The sequence below is a fragment of the Pelodiscus sinensis genome, chromosome 1 (assembly GCF_049634645.1).
Source record: "Pelodiscus sinensis isolate JC-2024 chromosome 1, ASM4963464v1, whole genome shotgun sequence".
NCBI lineage: Eukaryota > Metazoa > Chordata > Testudines > Trionychidae > Pelodiscus > Pelodiscus sinensis.
Window position 1 is genome coordinate 176,836,575 of NC_134711.1, and position 20,601 is coordinate 176,857,175.

The following is a 20,601-nucleotide window of genomic DNA, read 5'->3' on the forward strand; positions in this document are numbered from 1 at the left end:
ACTTGCCTCAGGGTATAATTTCACAATTTTTCTACTGTTAGGCATTGTTAACACTAGGCCTGCATTTTCCAGCTTAAGGAGACACTCTTGTGCTAGCTCTAATCAGTCATTCATGCTAAAAATAATATACCTCTGGATAGCACAGACTCTGGTGGCATGGGCTAGCTTTCAGAGTACATAGCCACAGGGTCTAGATGGGTTTCCATTCAGGGTGGCTACCCTTCATTGTTGTTCACTACTTCTTTTGATACCATGGCTACTCATTTTTAGTGTGCTAGCTTGATGAAAGCTAGTGGCAATTATTAATATGTGAGATGAACATTGCATCCCTAGCTCCAGATGTAGCTATAGACTGGGACCTGGATACACTACTCGACATTTACCAATAGCTTATCACCCTGAAGGTCTGACTAGCTTTTGGACACTTGCATTCCCTATGAGAACCTGTAACCTATGATTGCAAACAACAGCTTTTTTAAAATAGTAGGCTCCCGAATAAAAATGGCCTGATTTACAGATAAAATGAGCACCCAAAACTCCTTTTGATTCCATTGGGTCTCCAGAACTATCCAGAATCAGCTAACATTTATATGCTCAGGCTTGAACAATTTGTCACCATCGTTTTATTTTTTAACCAAATGCGGTTTTCTTTGTACGAGTAAAAAGGTCCATGTATTGTTGCTTTAAACTGATTCATTCCTGGATCTTATTGAACATATAGGTTATGCTTTCTAATCCAGAAAATTATTCTCCATTAGGGTAATAATATTTACCTTTTTCTGTTAAAATGTAAAATATAAACTGTTGAAGTCAGTGGAAAATTTGCTATTTTACTTCTATGGAGCCAAGATTTCACCTCTTGTTTGCAATAGATAATGGAGTATTTGGAAATAAATTCTTGTCCCAAGGAATATTTGACAATATTTTCCTCTCTTCATACTTACTGTTTTGAACATAAATATTTAAAGGTATATGTAAAATATGTAGGAGTTTGTTCAAACATATACACAGTGACTACAATTTTAGAAAACAACAATACTAATTTAAAAAAAAATAAAGCAAATCTATGGCCAAATTTGTAAGCAAGTATCTATTTGTGTGATTTTATTCACAAGAGTAATTCTATAGATAAGTAGTTACAGTTTCAGTGCCGAAGCTGATTGAAATGCAAAAATGGTAAAAACTCAATACATTTACTTTTTTATAAACTATTTTTACTTTTTAAAACAGTTTTGTTTATTAAGGATGTTCCATGTTTACTAAATATAGACCAAAATGCAAATATAAAAGAAAACTCTGATGACCATCCCATGTGATACCATCCCATGTAGAATTCTTCAATTAACCAGTGTATTAGTAACTAAGATCATCAACATTTTACCCTTTTTCATCAATGTGCTCATCAAAGACTTGACCAATGGTGTTGGTACTTGGGGCATTGAGGAATGTGATTCACATTGTAATCCTCTTCCTCAATGAGAAATAGTCAATCTACTAGCAGGGGGTGTCAGCTCTTTAACAACATCTGCCTGTCAGCCATTCAACAGTAGGTGCAACTTTGTAACAGTCCTTACATCCAGTTATTTGCACTGCATGATCAAGACACAGGTCTCACTTTCCTATTATTTGCAAGAGGAGTTCCAAACTCCATGGACCTTCTTTTGTTCCCCCACATAGAGATATTGAATGTGTATGTTCCCCACACAATGATACTCCTCCCTACAGCCTCAACAAAAATATGTGTCTGGCCAGTCTATAATGCTGCCAGTGATTCAGCCCCAACATAACAGGTTTGAGAGAAATCACAGTGGCTGAGTCCATAAGACCATGTTACTCTCTCCAAGGTCACGGAGAAAGTCTCCTGCCTAGATATTCCCTCCACATCTTTGAATCACTCCTGCAATCAAGTGCTTAGGACAATCCCTACAACTATTTGCCCCCACTGACAGCAGTTCCTTCCATTCTAGAGGCCTCCTCCCTATCATACAAGATGGACAAGGTCAATTGGGTGGCCCTTCCTCATCCACATGGGGACAATATACTCAGTCACAAACCCTAATCTCTGAGTCTCAGTTAAACATTCCCCTGTGTTATCCAGACGCTGACATTGTCTACTCACCAAATTCCAGGTCATCCAAGGTGCAGTTTTCTCTAGTTTACTAGTTTTACTTTAACCACCTCTCTTGTTAATCCACACAGCACTTGAGTGCTTAAGATAAAACAAAAATACTTTTTTTCCTAAGGAAAAATAAAGATTTAACTAGAAATATGGGTACATAATACAAAGAACCGTTTACAATAGAAAACAAAATAATAAAAATGAAAATCTGGATCTACACTTATCAGTAGTTTCCTTTCCTATCTAATAAAGTGAATTCCTCCACCCCACAATGTTCAGTCCTTTGCAGAGCTTGCTTGTTCCCAAGACAAGTGTTTATCAAAGGCCCCTGCTCTTCAGTGAATAGATCCAGGGTGCCTTTCCCTACACTTGATTATATTGAACAAATCTTTTATCTTTTATTTATAGCCTGGCAGATCTCCTTCCTGTTTCTCTTCAACTCCAGGTAGTTTTGATTGCTTGGAATTATCTTTAAGGTTTTTCAGTGACTGTTCTGGGATGTGAAAAGGGTAGGCAATAAAATCTTACAATACCAATATCTTACAGAACCATACTGGGGAGAGGTGACAACTCCTTGCAGGAATGGGTCATCACCAAGACATGTTACCATTTGATAACTAATTTCTACTTCATATCAATGGATCATACTTTCAATATAAATTCAAGATTCCTTAAATTTTAGCCATACATATATATCACAGTTATTGAGATTTAATAGCTTTCTATAGATACCTTACATGTTAATCAATATTGATAAATATCCTATAAGAAGTATGTGAGTTTGAAAGATCAGAGTTGCTTGGAAAGCACAGGAGATCCTTTTTGAAGATGTCTCTGTCACATGTACCCTATTGCTTGCAACACATTGCCAGATTATTTCCATATACAGTTGATAAGCAATATATTTCTTCACCTATTATATAGCTATGGACTATATATAGTTATTTTTCCTTATGCTGATATTTTAATTGAAATCTTGAAGTATGAGTTTACTGGGCATTAGGATGACATAACATGACCTTTTCTGAGTCTTAACTTCTTCTAGAATGAAGAAGCCAGATAACTCCATTTTATGCTCCCTCCCCTTTTTTTTTCTTGTTTTAACGTTAAAGGCTTCAGTAAGGGGAACTATACTATACTTAACACATCTGAGTTACTAATGTAATATAAAGAATAATTTTAATTTAAAGACCAAATGGCCTTTGTTATAATTTGTGACCAACTAATTTTTTGGGGTGGCATCTACAGATCATGAGATTCAACGAGCATTCAAAGATGGTAAAGAACTTAATATAAAATATAGAAATATTGTATTTATTTTTGCTCTAGTTGGGCTGATCTTTTAATAAGTTTTGTTATTTTTTCAAACATTGCTATCCAGCCTCAGGCTGTAATGGAATCAGGAAGCAATGTTTCCTGTGGGCAGATTTGGAGGGACTGTTTTTGCCTTTCTCAGAAGTATAGGGTGCAAATTCCTTGCTAGGATCACCTGATTATTCCCTTGCATTGTAGGGTCCTGAGACATTAGTGCACCTTAATCCCCTTTATTCTCTGCCTGTAGTACACAGAAGGCTGTAATATTTTAGTCTAATCCTTGTTAGTGGGTTCCATGTATGAGTAATTTGTTAGCATTTAGGGACCTGTCATATACTGGGGGTGAGACCACATGATTTGGTGGTCACTTCTTGCCTTAAAGTATGTGACCCTTTATCTTTCAATATACATTACAACTGATCCTTGCTGAACTTTAATTTATGTGACATCAGAACTAGACCAATGCATTTAGCAGCTGCTAGGAATTTGTTTACTTAGCTCAAATTAATTACACATATGAGGTAGAAAAATCATAAAGGGTACATATTAATTGTGGTTTGAGTGCAAAGATTTGGCTGAATAACTCATTAACCATGAGAATTGCACAGCTAGTTCCCTGGGTACTAAACTGAAAATTTACCTAAATATATTTAATGCAGTGCCTTAAGAGTCAGCATTCATTTTAAGGTCGCTTGCTTAAAATGATCACTGATCTTGTCTCAACTCACGATTTATTTAAAAATGAATACCAAACCTTAGTTACACTTGCAGGATTTGATTTAAAATTAAATTGTGTGCAGATTAAAAAAACAATTGCTTCTATTCAGCACAGTTTATGCAAATTGCTATCTGAGGTGGGTTATATAACAATAAAATGGCTCCAGTTACTGCAATAAAAATATGGTGCTCTAGGAGAAACCTAAATAAAAAACTAATCCAAGAGAAAGAGATTCAAAGATCAGGTCCTTGAACTGGGCTATGTTGGTTACTTAGTTACTGTGTCCCTAATGCTTTATCAATAATACTATCACACTACACACTCTCAGAAAGAATTGGCTTTCTGTGACACAAGATTTGACAGCAGTTATCAGCTGCCATCCATTTTAAGTTTTGACAATCTTGTTATACTCTGTCACACATATTTCTCAAAATATGAGCTGCTGTCTCCTTTTATTATAAATGGCATTTGACCCTTATGCATGAAGGGTCCTATGAATTTATCAGATTTGTACTATATAGCCCCGCAGTGTTGCTTTTTTCATACTCGTAAGGACTTCCAGCAAAGTCTACATCTAATATAGGATCTGCTGATTAAGATCTTTCACAGCAAGCAGCTCTCCAAATTTGACATTTTTCTCAATTTTGAAAACCTTCAAATCAGCATAAAATCACAATCACATTACATCAGTAGCAAAAGGCATATGTACAGGGAAAAATGTGATTGGAAGTCAGTGCTGAACTTAGCTGAAATAACCTGTAGCTCAGCATTCTCCAGTCTCATCTGAGCAGTTACTAGGGAATATTTTTGCTACTTGTAATTTTATTCTCCTGTCAGCTAAATCAGGGATCCAAATACAAAACCCTAATCCTCAGGGACATTGTGCGGATTATTCCCTGAAGGACTTCAGGGTCATAAACCTATGAAAGCACTACTCTGATACATAGAAAAGTTTCTTTATATAATTCTTTCTGAGACAGAAAACCACTTACTTCTTCATTATACGTGCAACATACAGGAACATTGTCCTTTTACTCCCACATAAAAACCAGAGTTCTGACCTTGCAAAAAAATGCAAACAATCTTTAAGTAGAAAAAAGTGACGAACCACGTATTGCATAATTATTGATGTTTTATTATCTGTCAAATTGTCATTCTTTTGGGATGAGTTAACAGTTTAGGTCTTCTAATAGCTTTACACCATACAGAAATTCTCTGGAACGTACACTGCTTGTCCAAAATGTGAGGTGTGATTGCTACAAAATATTGTAGCATATCCAAGATGAAATGAAATGAGAGACAGGTCACATGTCAATATGACTGGAGACCAAGCAAAAGTTAAAAGCATCTCTCACGCTTTCCCACAATGTGCACTCTGAAGTAGGTTATTTTGTATCCAGAATTACCCTGACAGAAAACACCCTCATTCACCATGAATGACTGGTGCTCACTCTCCTTCTTACTGTGTCCACATTCACTCCCATCGTTCTTCTGTTGGCTTCCATTTCCTCCTCTTATTACCATGTGGACTCACATTCTTCTTAATCACATTCTTCTTTAGGGTCTTTCAGGCCATTCCCTTACTTTCCATTGGGAAAGTAAACCATCTCATATGCTCCAGTGATAGAGACTTATGGCTGCTGACTCCCTCATGTGTGCTTGTTCCCACAATCAACTGGACTGGACTGTCATGGGGAATGAGGCAGAGAACACAGATTGGTTGCTATCGAGAATAGGGATGTGTTAAGCAAAAGCTTATCAGATAGTTGACACTCTGGTCGACTAGTCACTCCCCCCGACCTGCTGCCTCTATCAAAAAGAGGAAGCAAGGGGAGGGGAGAATGGGGTGATTCAAAGCAATAGCACAGTCTGGAGCCTAGGGTCAGTTAGGGACTCCCCCGCTGACCCCTGGCTCCCTGTGGCACTGCCGCTTTGAAACGCCACAGGGAACATGGGCCAGTGGGAGACCGCTTGAGTCCCTCAGGGTACGTCTACACTACAGCGCTAGTTCGAACTAACTTAGTTCGAATTAGTTAATTCGAACTAAGCTAGTTCGAACTAACGCATCTAGAACTAAAAACTAGTTCGAACTAGCGTTTTGCTAGTTCGAACTAGTAAGTCCACATTGAGTGGACTCTGAACAGGGCTTAAGGATGGCCGGAAGCAGTGCCGGCAGGGCATAAAAGGAGGACTTAGAGCATGGAGATGCTGTCTCAGGCTAGCCGAGGGCTGCGCTTAAAGGGTCCCAACCCCTACCCCGGACACACAGTTCGAAGGGGTGCCCCGCTTGCAAAGAAGTTCTGGCTTGGAGTGCCCTGAGTGCCCACACTGGGCACATCACACCACTCGGCCATCAGCCCGGCTGCACTTGCCGCAGGCTGCCATCTGGGGAGAGGGAGTAATTGGGGGGCTGCAGGAGAGCTTCCACCCCCAGAAGCCCGCAGAGCCAGCCCAGTTCTCCCCATCGGGGGCTTGTACCCCATTCCTCCCTCACCTCCTTCCACTTACCCTTCCCTAGCCCCCCTTCTTATTGATGTACAAAATAAAGATAACGTTTCTTCCAGCATTGACTCTGTCTTTATTGAACAAAACTGGGGGAGACTGGGAAAAGGAGGTGGGAGAGGGGAAGAGAAAGGCTGGGAGAAGGGAGGGCAACTAACATGATCAGGGGTTGGGAACAGGTCCCAGATGAAGAAAGGCTACAGAGACTGGGACTGTTCAGCTTAGAAAAGAGGAGACGGAGAGGGGACAGGATAGAGGTCTCTAAAAGCAGGGGTTGGGTGGAGAGGGTGCATTCAGAAAAGTTCTTCCTGAGTTCCCATAAAGAAGGACTAGAGGACACCAAAGGAAAGGAATGGGTAGCAGTCTTGAAACTAGTAAGAGAAAGTTGTTCTTCTTGACAAAGCAAATAGTTAACCTGTGGAACTCCTTGCTGCAGGAGGCTGTGAAGGCTACAACTAGAACAGAGTTTAAAGGGAAGTGAGATAAAGTCATGGAGGTTGGGTCCATGGAGTCCTATTAGCCAGAGGGTAGGAGTGGTGTCCCTGCCCAAAGTTTGTGGAAGGCTGGAGAGGGATGGCACGAGACAAATGGCTTGGTCACTGTCTTCGGTCCATCCCCTCCAGGGTCCCTAGGGTTGGCCGCTGTCGGCAGACAGGCTACTGGGCTAGATGGACCTTTGGTCTGACCCAGGACGGCCATTCTAAGCTCAGGGCTCAGTGTCGGGGGTCTCAGTGGACCCCCTTGAGTTTCATGCACACCTGGTCCTGGGTGGCCAGGCTGGCAGCTCTCCTGCCCTAGACGGCCACTTTCCTGTGCCTAGTGCAGAGATCGTGGACGAGGTCCACGATGTCCGCACTAGCCCAGGAAGGTGCCCGCCTCTTGCGGTCCAGGGCAAGCTCCCGGGAGCCGCCAGCCTGGTCCCGGCAAGAGGGGGTGGGCTGGGGGGCATCGGGTGTGTGGCTCTGTGCCGTGCCAGGTGCAGGGTCTGCTAGCTGGGTGCTTGCAGGCTTGCACCTGGCACAGGCACCGTAGCCAGCCCGTGCCCCTTTAAGGGGTCCGGGGCCGGGAGGGGGGCATAGAGTTTCCCTGGTGTTGGCCAGAGTGGCCACCAGGGAAACCTGGGGAGGGCTCGCCTCCCACTAGTTCGAACTAAAGGGCTACACAGCCCTTAGTTCGAACTAGCTAGTTCGAACTAGGCGTTAGTCCTCGTAAAATGAGGTTTTCCTAGTTCGAACTAAGCGCTCCGCTAGTTCGATTCAAATTCGAACTAGCGGAGCGCTAGTGTAGAACCTATTAAAGTTAGTTCGAACTAACGTCCGTTAGTTCGAACTAACTTTGTAGTGTAGACATACCCTCACTGGTCCCATGCTCCCTGCAGCGCTTTTGTCTTTAAAGTGTAGCAACATTCCTGAGATTGTTGCTACACTTCAAAGGCAGAGGCATCTTTATTGACTAATCAAATAGTTGATGCAAATTGCATTGACTATTTGATTAGCCAATTAATCAACATTTTACATCCCTAATCTAGAGGTTTCTGAATAATCTACAAGACATTCATTTCTCCAGTAGGCACATGGTCTAGTTCACAGATTTCCTTACCTTGTCAGAGGGAAGCACTTTGATCTCTACTCATGATGTGATCTGGCTGAACCAACCTGGCCATCACTCACTGATATTATCATAGCAAATAGTGACTTAGCCCTTAATACTAGTTTAGCAAGATTAAGGTTTTGGTTATAAGTTGTCTTTTGGAACTATATTAATTCTTCAGTCTGTATGATCATACAAGGCTGTACCAGACAAAAGCTCTGGCATGTGGAATAAAATTTAATTTATTTGTGATGTTTGTTCAGAACTCTTCCAAACAACAAGCAAATGTAATTATGGGGATGGCTATCACAATCTTTTCTGAGTCTAATTTTCTGTTTTCAGTATTGAAGTGCCCAGCTCTGTGTCCTTCCAGACTGAGTGCTTCCCTTCTGGTTTACAGATAAAATAATAAACTGTATAAGACAGTACTGGAAATGTATAAATTCTTAATAGACCTGCTGACTATAATTCAAAATTATTTTGAAATATATATATGAAATTTAAATATTGCAATGATAGTATTATTTGAGAATATATGTGACTACTTGTTAGTAAATTACTTTCTGTAATTTCTTTTGGACTTCTTGTACATGTACTTCACCACTCTTATTATAGAGTAAAGATGCATGTCCTGTAGGAAAAAGATCAGTATTGTTCCCCACTGTGGACAACATGGAGTTGATCTGTAATAATGTAATGAATGTGTTACACAGTTTATGAGATGCCATACTGGATTAGTTGAATGTATGAATGCATACACTTTAAGAGTGGGCTGTTGGGAAAATTGCAGAACAACAATTCAAAAGCCTGAGATAAATCACAGTCTAGTAAACACTTGAAAGACAATAATCAAGCTAGTAGTTCTGAAGAGGCACACACTTATGTTACACAGTGTGTGACAGCAGAGAGCCTAGAGATCGAAGGGGTAATTAATGGTTAAAAGGATTCCCTGGAGAAAGGGAAGGAAATGTGATATTAGGTGCTTAAGGGTAGACACTGGCAGAGGAAGGAATGGCAGTAGGGCAATATCTCCCTGGAGACAGAGTTAAGGGTTCCTAAATTAAGCACTACCTACCTAATCCAGCAAGGAAAGAATAAGGTTTAGGTAAAATCAAATGCATATAGACTTTTGTTGTTTTAATCCTTTTTTCTGATTGCTATGCAATCTTTGGATGAATAAACCAACATATTTCTTTTAAAGAAACTGCTTTGAGTAACTTCAAAAAACTGCTGGAAGCTAATCATAGAATCATAGTATGACTTCATGTTCATAGCAAGATGAACCCCAACAAAATCATTCCATCCAGGGCTTTGTCAATCCTAGCCTTTAAAGATCTCTAAGGATGGAGAATCCACAACCTCACTAAGCAACCCATTTCAGTGCTTCAGCAACCTCCTGGTGAAATAGTTTTTTCCTAATATCCAACATAGACCTCCCCACTGCAACTTGAGACTGTTGCTTCTTGCTCTGTGATGTGCCACCACTGAGAATAGCCTAGCTCCATCTTTGGAAACCCCCTTCAGTTATTTGAAGGCTGGTATTTCCTAGGCTCCTCATATTTGTCTGCTTTTCAAGAGTCTTGGGTCCATATTCTGCAGCTTCCCTTTTCTCCTTTTTTCAGGATCCCAAACTCAACCACCTTGTGTCACTGCTTCCCAGGTTGCCACTTACTTCTGCTTCTACTACCGATTTGTCCATGCTTGTGAGCAGCAGGTCAAGAGGAGCATAACACCTATTTGGTTCCTCCAGCACTTGAACCAAGAAGTTGCCTCCAGTACTCTCCAAAAATTTTCTGACTGGTTTATGCACTACTTTTTGGTTTTCCTGCAGATGTCAGGGTGATTGATGTCCAGCCTGGGTCTGTGTAAACTTGTGCTAGTTATCTGAGGAAAGTCTCACTTACCTAATGCTTCTGGTCTGGTGGTCTAATGCCCACCATGTTATCGTTCTTGTTGGTCTTGCCTCCAATCTTAACTCCTTTGCCTTTTCTCCCTTTGTTAGGTGGATCTCTTCTCTTCCTAGTAATATTTCTATGGTCAGAGAATCCAATTTCCAGTTTGGGGCCCTGCACTATAGAAAGGACAAGGACAAATTGGAGAGAGTGATTAGGGGCCTGGGAAATGTGATTTATGAGGGGAGGCTGAGAGAACTGGGCTTAATTTGTCTCCAGAATTGAAGAATGAAGGGGATTTAATAGCAGACTTCAACTACCTGAAGGGGGTTCCAAAGAGGATAGAGGCAGGCTATTTTCAGTGGTGGCAGATGTCATAACAAGGAGCAACAGTTTCAAGTTGCAGTGGGGTGCACTGTGTCAGACACCCTTCTAGTGGTCACTCAACATACAAAATCAAGATTATTACTGCTACCAATTTTAGGTTTGAAACCTGTTGATGACTTATGTAAAATGGCAATAATGTGATAGAAATTCTGTTTTTATTCTGTGAAGGGAAAATCCCAGAAGAAAGATGAAATGTATTACAACGAACAATTGTCAATAATATGATGCCACAATATTTACTCTACAAGATTCCTGACAGAGGGTGGCAAGAAAATGATGTTTTCAAAGCACAAGGATGGGTCCCTGATGAGGTAAATTCTATATTTGATTTTCCAAACATCCCCTCTGGGATCTTAGGTAACAGTCAAAGGGTATGTCTACACTGCCACCATAGTTCGAACCAGGGTGGCTAATGTAGGCATTCGAACTTGCAAATGAAGACCGGGATTTAAATATCCTGGGCTTTATTTGCATGTTCCCAGGCACCGCCATTTTTAAATGCCCCGTTGTTTGAACTCCCTGCCCGCGGCTACACACGGCACAGACTAGGTAGTTTGAATTAAAGTTCTTAATTCGAACTACCGTTACTCCTCCGGCAATGAGGAGAAGGGAATGCAGATAGAGACTTTGCAGATGCACTCTGAATTTCTTCTCCAGTTGCTCGTACCCTGCCTTGTTGTTCCTTTGTTTTGCTTACAGTAACCTACATACAAATCCAGTGTTTCTGCACTTAAACTTATTCCAATGCTCTTAATAGAAATATAAGCCGCATGGTGTTATAATTGTAAGCAACCATAAAAATCATTTCTAGTCTGGTGCATTTTCTCTTTGTACTCCTGAAGAAATGCTCAGAAAACAGCTAAATCAAAAAGACCATTTGTTTAAATATGACTGTGAGACTACACGAGGAAGGTAGAAAAAGGGAACTGTTTAAAGGATTAGAACCACTGTTAAAAGGAATATGCATTATTATGACAAAAAGAATAATGTAATGTCCTCTGTCATTTATGTTATTGGCCCAATATGTGTAAGAGAATTAGGGTGTTCAAAAAGACTTAGTTATTCTCATTGGTGTCTTAATAACAATATATGTCTATTGCTCTTATTCTACAAGTATTATGCAGCAGACTACCAGGTATATCCCTAAATAAGGATAGTAATGAATACATCTGTTGTTGACAAGTAAGAAAGTACATTTAAGATCTGCTCACCTGGCATATAAAATATCATTTGAGACTCATTTGAATCCTAAAGTATGAAGACCTTATTCGCCTAAGGAGATGTAAAGTCTAAGACATAGTTGACTGTACATGCAACTGAAATAGATAAACCCATTTTCTGAATCTTTCCTGAAGGGTAATTTCGACATTAGGCCCTTATTCCTTTCTTAAGCAGTAATTCCTTTATTCCATTTTGTAAATGGATCCTAGCTACAGTACAATCAAGCAAAACCTATTGTAGCTGACACTTGTACTAAGGCTGGGGAAGGGTGTTGTGTGATGCTGTCCAAATACATCAGAAAATAGCTTCTTACATTGGAATTATTATTTCTGGACTAACATTGAATGTATTTAATACATGTAAGGGAATAGATGATATCTCTATGCATGTTTATTAGAAGATTGAATTCTTTAAACATTTCAGCCCCCTCTCCCAGTCTGATGTATCACCATAAACCTGCAAGTTTGTAACTAATTTTACATTATTAACATCAATTGTCTGGTGGTCATTACCATTTCCTGCATCATGAATGAGACCGTTACTTAGCATTTTAGTATGGAAAAAAAATCCACAAAACCAATTCACTACAATCTTATCTGTATTCGCAGGGAACACTTGAAACTTTCATTTCAATTTTAGATGTGCCACAAAGTTTCAGAGAAATTTAATGCATCTCATCTGCTTCAATCTGCACCAGTTTATATATAGGCACAGTCTATATGCTAAGTAACAGTCTCATTCATGATGCAGGAAATGGTAATGACCACCAGACAATTGATGTTAATAATGTAAAATTAGTTTGAGATGGCCAAAAGTTTTGTGAGTGAATACACTTGCACACGCTTGCTCATGATAAGCCTGTCTCCCACACCATAATGTCAGGTATGTTTTCTGTACATGCCACATGTATTATGTTAAAGATAGCCAATTTTGAAAATATTTTAGATAATTAAGTGTTTTGGTACTACTCTACATACCTTTCCATTTGCCACACTGGATGCCTGTGTACCATAACTCCAACTATAGAAGCCCCTATGGGAATAAAAAATTATGGCTATTAAATGTTAAACTCTACTTAATTACTTTTGTAAATAGAATCATAGAATCATAGGACTGGAAGGGACCTCAAGAGGGCATCGAGTCCAGTTCCCCGCCCTCAAGGCAGGACCAAGCTCCGTCTACACCATCCCTGACAGATGTCTATCTAACCTGTTCTTAAATATCTCCAGAGAGGGAGATTCTACCACCTCCCTTGGCAATTTATTCCAATATTTGACCACCCTAACAGTTAGGAATTTTTTCCAAATGTCCAATCTAAACCTCCCTTGCTGCACTTTAAGCCCATTACTCCTTGTCCTGTCCTCAGAAACCAAGAGGAACAAATTTTCTTCTTCCTCCTTGTGACACCCTTTTAGATATTTGAAAACCGCTATCATGTCCCCCCTTAATCTTCTTTTTTCCAAACTAAACAAGCCCAGTTCATGAAGCCTGGCTTCATAGGTCATGTTCTCTAGACCTTTAATCATTCTTGTCACTCTTCTCTGTACCCTTTCCAATTTCTCCACATCTTTCTTGAAATGTGGAGCCCAGAATTGGACACAGTACTCCAGCTGAGGCCTAACTAGTGCAGAGTAGAGCGGCAGAATGACTTCACGAGTTTTGCTTACCACACACCTGTTGATAAAACAGCATCACACTGTTGACTCATATTCAACTTGTGGTCCACTATGACCCCTAGATCCCTTTCCGCCATGCTCCTTCCTAGACAGTCGCTTCCCATCTGGTATGTATGGAACTGATTGTTCCTTCCTAAGTGGAGCACTTTGCATTTCTCTTTATTAAACTTCATCCTGTTTACCTCTGACCATTTCTCTAACTTGCTAAGGTCATTTTGAATTATGTCCCTATCCTCCAAAGAAGTTGCAACCCCACCCAGTTTGGTATCATCTGCAAACTTAATAAGTGTACTCTCTATCCCAATATCTACATCATTGATGAAGATATTGAACAGTATGGGTCCCAAAACAGACCCTTGCGGAACTCCACTTGTTATCCCTTTTCAGCAGGATTTAGCACCGTTAACAACAATTCTCTGACTGCGGTTATCCAGCCAATTATGCACCCACCTTATCGTGGCCCTATCTAAGTTATATTTGCCTAGTTTATCAATAAGAATATCATGTGAGACCGTATCAAATGCCTTACTAAAGTCTAGGTATATGACATCCACCGCTTCTCCCTTATCCACAAGGCTCGTGGATCCTATCAAAGAAAGCTATCAGATTAATTTGGCATGACTTGTTCTTCACAAACCCATGCTGGCTATTCCCTATCACTTTATTACCTTCCAAGTGTTTGCATAGGATTTCCTTAATTACCTGCTCCATTATCTTCCCTGGGACAGACATTAAACTGACTGTCTGTAGTTTCCTTGGTTGTTCTTATTCCCCTTTTTATAGATGGGCACAATATTTGCCCTTTTCCAGTCTTCTGGAATCTCCCCTGTCTGCCATGATTTTTCAAAGATCATAGCTAAAGGCTCAGATACCTCCTCTATCAGCTCCTTGAGTATCCTGGGATGCATTTCATCAGGACCTGGTGACTTGCTGACATCTAACTTTCCTAAGTGATTTTTAACTTGTTCTTTGTGTATCCTATCTTCTAAACTTACCCTCTCTCTGCTTGTATTCACTACGTTAGGCACACCTCCAGACTTCTCGGTGAAGACCGAAACAAAGAAGTCATTGAGCATCTCTGCCATTTCCAAGTTTCCTGTTACTGCTTCTCCCTCCTCACTAAGCAGTGGGCCTACCCTGTCCTTGGTCTTCCTCTTGCTTCTAATGTATTTATAAAAGGTCTTCTTGTTTCCCTTTATGCCTGTAGCTAGTTTGATCTCATTTTGTGCCTTTGCCTTTCTAATCTTGCCCCTGCATTCCCGTGTTGCTTGCCTATATTCATCCTTTGTTAGTTGTCCTAGTTTCCATTTTTATATGACTCCTTTTTTATTTTGAGATCATTTTATTTTATATAAAACAATGTTTCCTTGTCCAGTATTCTGGAACCATTTTATAACTGGAATCAAATCAGAAACTAGGCACCTGTACATGCTTATGTCATAAAAATTCTGTCTCTAGTCCTCATGCAACTTCAATGATTGGATCTTAAGTCTTCTTACTAATGTAGGGCAGAATATTGCTAATCCCAAACCTCGAGCTGGTGTAATATTAGGAAGAAATCCCAAATTTGAGGTAAAGAAAACAAATATTATATGTTTGCTGAATTTAAAAAAAAGAGTATGGCAGCTTTTGAAGTTTCCCAAAGTTCTCAATTAGAAACATTTCTAGGCCATGATCCTGCAATAAGGAAAACCCCCTTCCCTAAGGTGTCCTTTGGAGCACAATGGGGCACTGAAAGGGTTCTGGGGTTTGAAGAGGTCGAACTCACTCTAGAATGGATCTCTATTATAGATGGTTAATAGGGCAGAATAGAAAGGGGATAACCAAGAGGTATTGCCACCATAGAGATAGGAAAAGGGTGGGGGGCTGAATTCTCTCTAGCTTTCTAACTATTACTGGAATAGCACATTTTATTCCTCATTTTGTGATTTTGTTGTTGTTGTTTTGTTTTGAGACAGAATTATCTCCATATATGAGGTGCCCTAGCCCAAATGTGATATTTCTTATCAGCATTCTACAACTGGAACCATAACTGATTTTTTCCTCACATTCAAATATCAGTAGTGTACCCTTTGATCCATCCCTCTCTAGGCTGTACCATAAGAAAATGTCAGGAGCAAAAGTGAATTATCTTTTGACTACCATTTTTGTTACATTTATAGAAACTTGTGCTGTCAAATGGAGAACATAGCAAGGCTATGACCAATGATTCAAGAGGATACTGCCTGAAAACGATTCTTTCAGATTTAAATTATTCCCCCGCATCTCTCTGCAGCATTCCACAAGGTAATGTTAAAATGTAGTTTGCATAGTTTTACATTGTGAGCTTTCAAGAATCATTAAATTGAAGTAATTTGTGGAAAAGAAAGTGGTATTAATACCTCAGGAATGCTACAGCAGGCATGCAAACCTACTATAAAAGCTTAGAAAGCCAGTTAAAATAGAGCTTTGAAACCTACATTTTATTTTGGATTATACAGAAAGAAAAGCTTACCTCTCTGACAGAAGACTTTAGAGAAAAATAGAATAAATGCTAATAAATAAAGTAACTAAATAATAATCATACTAAAACACCAGAGTTTGACAAATACATATACATAAGAAGGAATCGGAAGCTTTCCTCTCCATCCATAACTATTAATGTTAGGAGGGATAGGTATTACAGTATAATGAGGAGCTTGTGTCCAGATATTCTTTCTTTCTTTAATTTATTAATTTGTTTGCTTATGCAAAACATTTCAACTGGTATGTTTAGACCTCTGCATCTCTCTGATATTTATTAAAAATACAAATAAATGAAAAACAAAGTCTTCCTATAATCAGGAAATGAGGAACCCAATTTATCCACCACTCTCAGCCACCAGCGCAAGCCTCCATTTCTTAATGCTTGGGCGGAGAGATTGACTTTTCAGCGTGTCTTACATATCTATAATTTGAGGTTATTTGGTTTAGGATTTGGAGGTGAGGGGGAAGGGTCACGTGAATTTGAAAGAATTTCCTGTGGAGAATTTCCTATCAGATTTTTTTGTAATATGTTGTGAGAATCCTTGTTCATGGAGATGTTCAAGGGCTCAGAAAACATAAGTAATTCAAGTTTCTCTTGAAAGTGATCTTCACTGACAACCTTTTTCACTTGAGACAAATTATGTAAAGCCTGAGGGCATCTCACAGACAAGAGCTCCTCTCTTTCCACACCAACCTCAAACTTTCAGAAGAGATAACTGTGAGTTTTCCTTCTCCTAAATATAAGAAGCATAGAGCAAACTCTAAGAAGAATGCCTGGCGTAGGAGCTTTCTCCATGGCATGCATGCACTATTCACCAGCATTTCATAAGGGAGAACTTGAAAATCTCACTTTGAAACTTCTATCCATGGCTGTGTCTATACTACACCTCTCTGTTGATAGAGAGATGTAGATTAGGCATGTCGAAATTGCTAACGAGGCAGGGATTTAAATATCCCACCCTTCATTAGCATAAACATGGCCACTGCTTTTTTTCAAAATGGAGCTTTTTCAAAAAAAAACCTCAAAAAATGAGGTATACAGGATCTGTCGGAAAAGGGTTTATTTTCAAAAGATCCGCATCGAGACTGCATTTTTTTTCAGAAAAGCTCCATTTAAAAAAAAGCGGTGGCCACGTTTATGCTAATGAAGTACAGGATATTTAAATCCCTGCCTCATTAGCAATTTTGATGTGCTTAATCTACATCTCTCTGTTGAGAGAGAGGTGTTGTCTAGACATACTCCATATGTCTTACTCTGACAGCATGAAGAGAAGTTGAGAAGACCTGTAGGAGCATCTGCTTTGCACTCTTTTGAAGCTGCCATTTTGGAGGAGCTTTTGTCTTGCTCATAATAAATCATATTCCAACTTCAAGGAAAAACATATATTACTGAAGAAAATATTATTATGATACTGTGGGTGTTCTTGATATGAGTGCCACATGTTCTCCAGCTAGACTGACAATTGAGGCACACTGAAACCTTACTGAATATGAGTCTACTTTTTTTGTCTAAGTGTCTGTCCTGATGCCAGACTAGACTCACTGCATAATTGCCAATGGCAAGTTATTACATTACTGATGATACGGATAAACAAAGTTTTGCCTAAATTGTTTGAGTGCTTTAATATGAGCAATTCAGCCCTTCTAGGATAAAGTTATAATGTTGTTGTAAAAAAGATGGGGCATCTGTATGAACAGATCAGAGAGGGTGTGGAGCCCCCTACTGGATGAGGGCGGTAACCTAGTTACAGATGATGTGGGGAAAGCTGAAGTACTTAATGCTTTCCTTTCCTCTTTCTTCACGGACAAGATCAGCTCCCAGACTAATGTGCTAAGTGACGCAATGTGAGAGCAAGGTGGACAGCCCTTGTTGGGGAAAGAACAGGTTAGGAACTATTTAGAAAAGCTAAATGTACATAAATCCATGGGTCTGTACTTAATACATCCGAGGGTACTGAGGGAATTGGCAAATGTCATTGAGGAGCCTTTGGCTACTATCTTTGTAAAGTCATGGAGATCAGGAGAGATCCCGGATGATAGGGAAAAGGAAAATGTAGTGCCCATCTTTAAGAAAGGGAAGAAGGACCAACCAGGGAACTACAGTCTTACCTCAGTCCCTGGAAAAATCATGGAGGGGGTCCTCAAAGAATCCATTTTGAAGCACTTGGAAGAGGGGAAGGTGATCTGGAATAGTCAGCTTGGATTCATGAAGAGCAAGTTGTGCCTGACCATTCTGATTAGCTTCTATGATGAGGTAACTGGCTCTGTGGATATGGGGAAGTCAGTGGATGTGATATACCTTGACTTTAGCAAGGCTTTTGATACAGTCTCTCACAGTATTCTTGCCAGCAAGTTAAGGGAATGTGGATTGGATAAATGGAAGGTAAGATGGATAGAAAGCTGGCTGGAAGGTCGGGCCCAGCGGGTAGTGATCAATGGCTCGATGTCAGGATGGCAGTCAGTTTCTAGTGGAGTGCCCCAAGGTTTGGTTCTGGGACCGGTTTTGTTCAACGTCTTTATTAATTACCTGTATGAGGGGATGGATTGCACCCTCAGCAAGTTTGTGGATGACATTTAGCTAGGGGGAGAGGTAGACAAACTGGAGGGCAGGGATAGGTACAGAGTGTCTTAGAAAAATTGGAGCATTGGGCCACAAGAAATCTGATGAGGTTCAACAAGGACAAGTGTAGAGTCTTGCACTTCGGACGGAAGAATTTCAAACATTGTTACAGGCTGGGGACCAACTGGTGAAGTAGCAGTTCTGTAGAAAAGAACCTGGGGATCACAGTGGATGAGAAGCTGGACATGAGTCAACAGTATGCACTGTAGCCAAGAAGGCTAATGGCATATTAGGTTGCATTAAGAGGAGTATTGCCAGTCGATCCAGAGATGTCATTATTCCTCTTTACTCAGCTCTGGTGAGGCCACATCTGGAGTATTATGCAAAGTTCTGGGCCCCCAATTACAGGAAGGATGTGGATGTATTGGAGAAGGTCCAACGGAGGGCAACCAAAATGATTAGGAGGCTGGAGCATGTGATGTACGAAGGGGCTAAGGAAGTTGGATCTATTTAGTCTGCAGAAGAGAAGAGTCAGAGGGAATTTGATAGCAGCCTCCCTCCATTCCTGAAGGGAGGTTCCAAAGAGGATGGAGAAAGGCTATTCTCAGTAGTGATAGATGGCAGAACAAGGAACAATGGTCTCAAGTTGCAGTGGGAGAGATCCAGGTTGGATATTAGGAAAAACTATTTCATTAGGAGGGTGGTGAAGTACTGAAATGGGTTACTTAGGGAAGTAGTGGAGTCTCCATCCCTAGAGGGCTACGTCTAGACTGGCCCCTATTACGAAATAGCCATGCTAATTTCCAACTTTGGAATAGGGAAATCCGCGGGGGATTTAAATATCCCCCGCGGGATTCAAATAAACATGTCCGCCGCTTTTTTTCCGGCTTGGGGAAAAGCCGGAAAAAAGTGTCTAGACTGGCGCGATCCTCCAGAATAAAGCCCTTTTCCGGAGGATCTCTTATTCCTACTTTCTACTTATTCCTATTCCTGAAAGTAGGAATAAGAGATCCTCCGGAAAAGGGCTTTATTCCGGAGGATCGCGCCAGTCTAGACACTTTTTTCCAGCTTTTCCCCAAGCCGGAAAAAAAGTGGTGGACACGTTTATTTAAATCCCGCAGGGGATATTTAAATCCCCCGCGGATTTCCCTATTCCAAAGTTGGAAATTAGCATGGCTATTTCATAATAGGGGCCAGTCTAGACATAGCCATAGTATATAGTGGCTTATTTACTTGGCAAAATCTTTAGAATTGTATCCACTGGGGTGTTTGCTAAAATGCTATTTATAAAATTATCTAACCAGTAGATAATTAACCATTGAACAACTTCATTTAGTATTTCAGATAATTGACATAGTGACTATTTTGTTAGTCTTTAAATTTCTTGTTACAGTGACACGTTTTTTCAAAAGAAGAGTTTAACACCTTACATCCACACATTAATGTACTTTATGTCAGGAAATAAGATCATGCAATCTGGTGTTCAGTGCATTCCCAGTTGCTTACTTTTTCAATTAACTACATCACAGTAGGCATTAATATGAAGCTCCTTCAGTAATCTGTCTTTTGAGTATTTAAGGCAAGAAAATGTTTGTTACGTGTAATGCTCTTTAGATCAGGAGTGGAAAGTACTTTTTGGCGTGGGGGGCACTCCAATATTTTAGAAAGTGGTCAAGGGCGATACTTTTTCTGTGGAGAGGGCATGGGCCTAGGATAGAGGTTGGGTGCAGAAGGGAGCACAGGGTAAGGGACTGGGGTGCAGGAGATGGTGAGAGGTCCGAGAGGGAGTTTGGGTGAAAGAGGGGGTTGTAATCTGGGTCAGGGGATTGGGGTGTAGGGTCAGGGAGTGAGTATAGGTGCAGGAGATGATTTTGGCCTGGAAGAGAGAGGGATGTAAGAGGGGGTATAGGGTCTGTGAGGGAGTTGTGACCTTGGGCAGGGGGGGTACAGAGGGTTTGGATAGTAACCTGGGGGCTGTACTTGGGGTGCAAGAGGGGCAGGGGTGTCAGAGGCAGGCTTTGGCTGGGAGGCTCTTATTTAAGTGTTTCCCAGTCAACAGCCCTGCGTCACCCCGAAGACAGGCTGGTATCCCTCCTACTGCAATCCCAGACTCCTTA

At 40.4% G+C, this 20,601-nt stretch overlaps 1 long non-coding RNA gene across 1 annotated transcript in view; it reads right to left on the reverse strand.

Annotated features, from left to right (window-relative positions):
- The window catches only part of LOC112546769 (uncharacterized), a 125,397-nt gene that overhangs the window by 71,020 nt on the left and 33,776 nt on the right, over positions 1-20,601 (reverse strand). Inside the window, exon 2 of the long non-coding RNA XR_012901217.1 lies at positions 12,721-12,775. This is a non-coding gene — a long non-coding RNA (uncharacterized LOC112546769). The remainder of the gene's footprint in view (positions 1-12,720; positions 12,776-20,601) is intronic.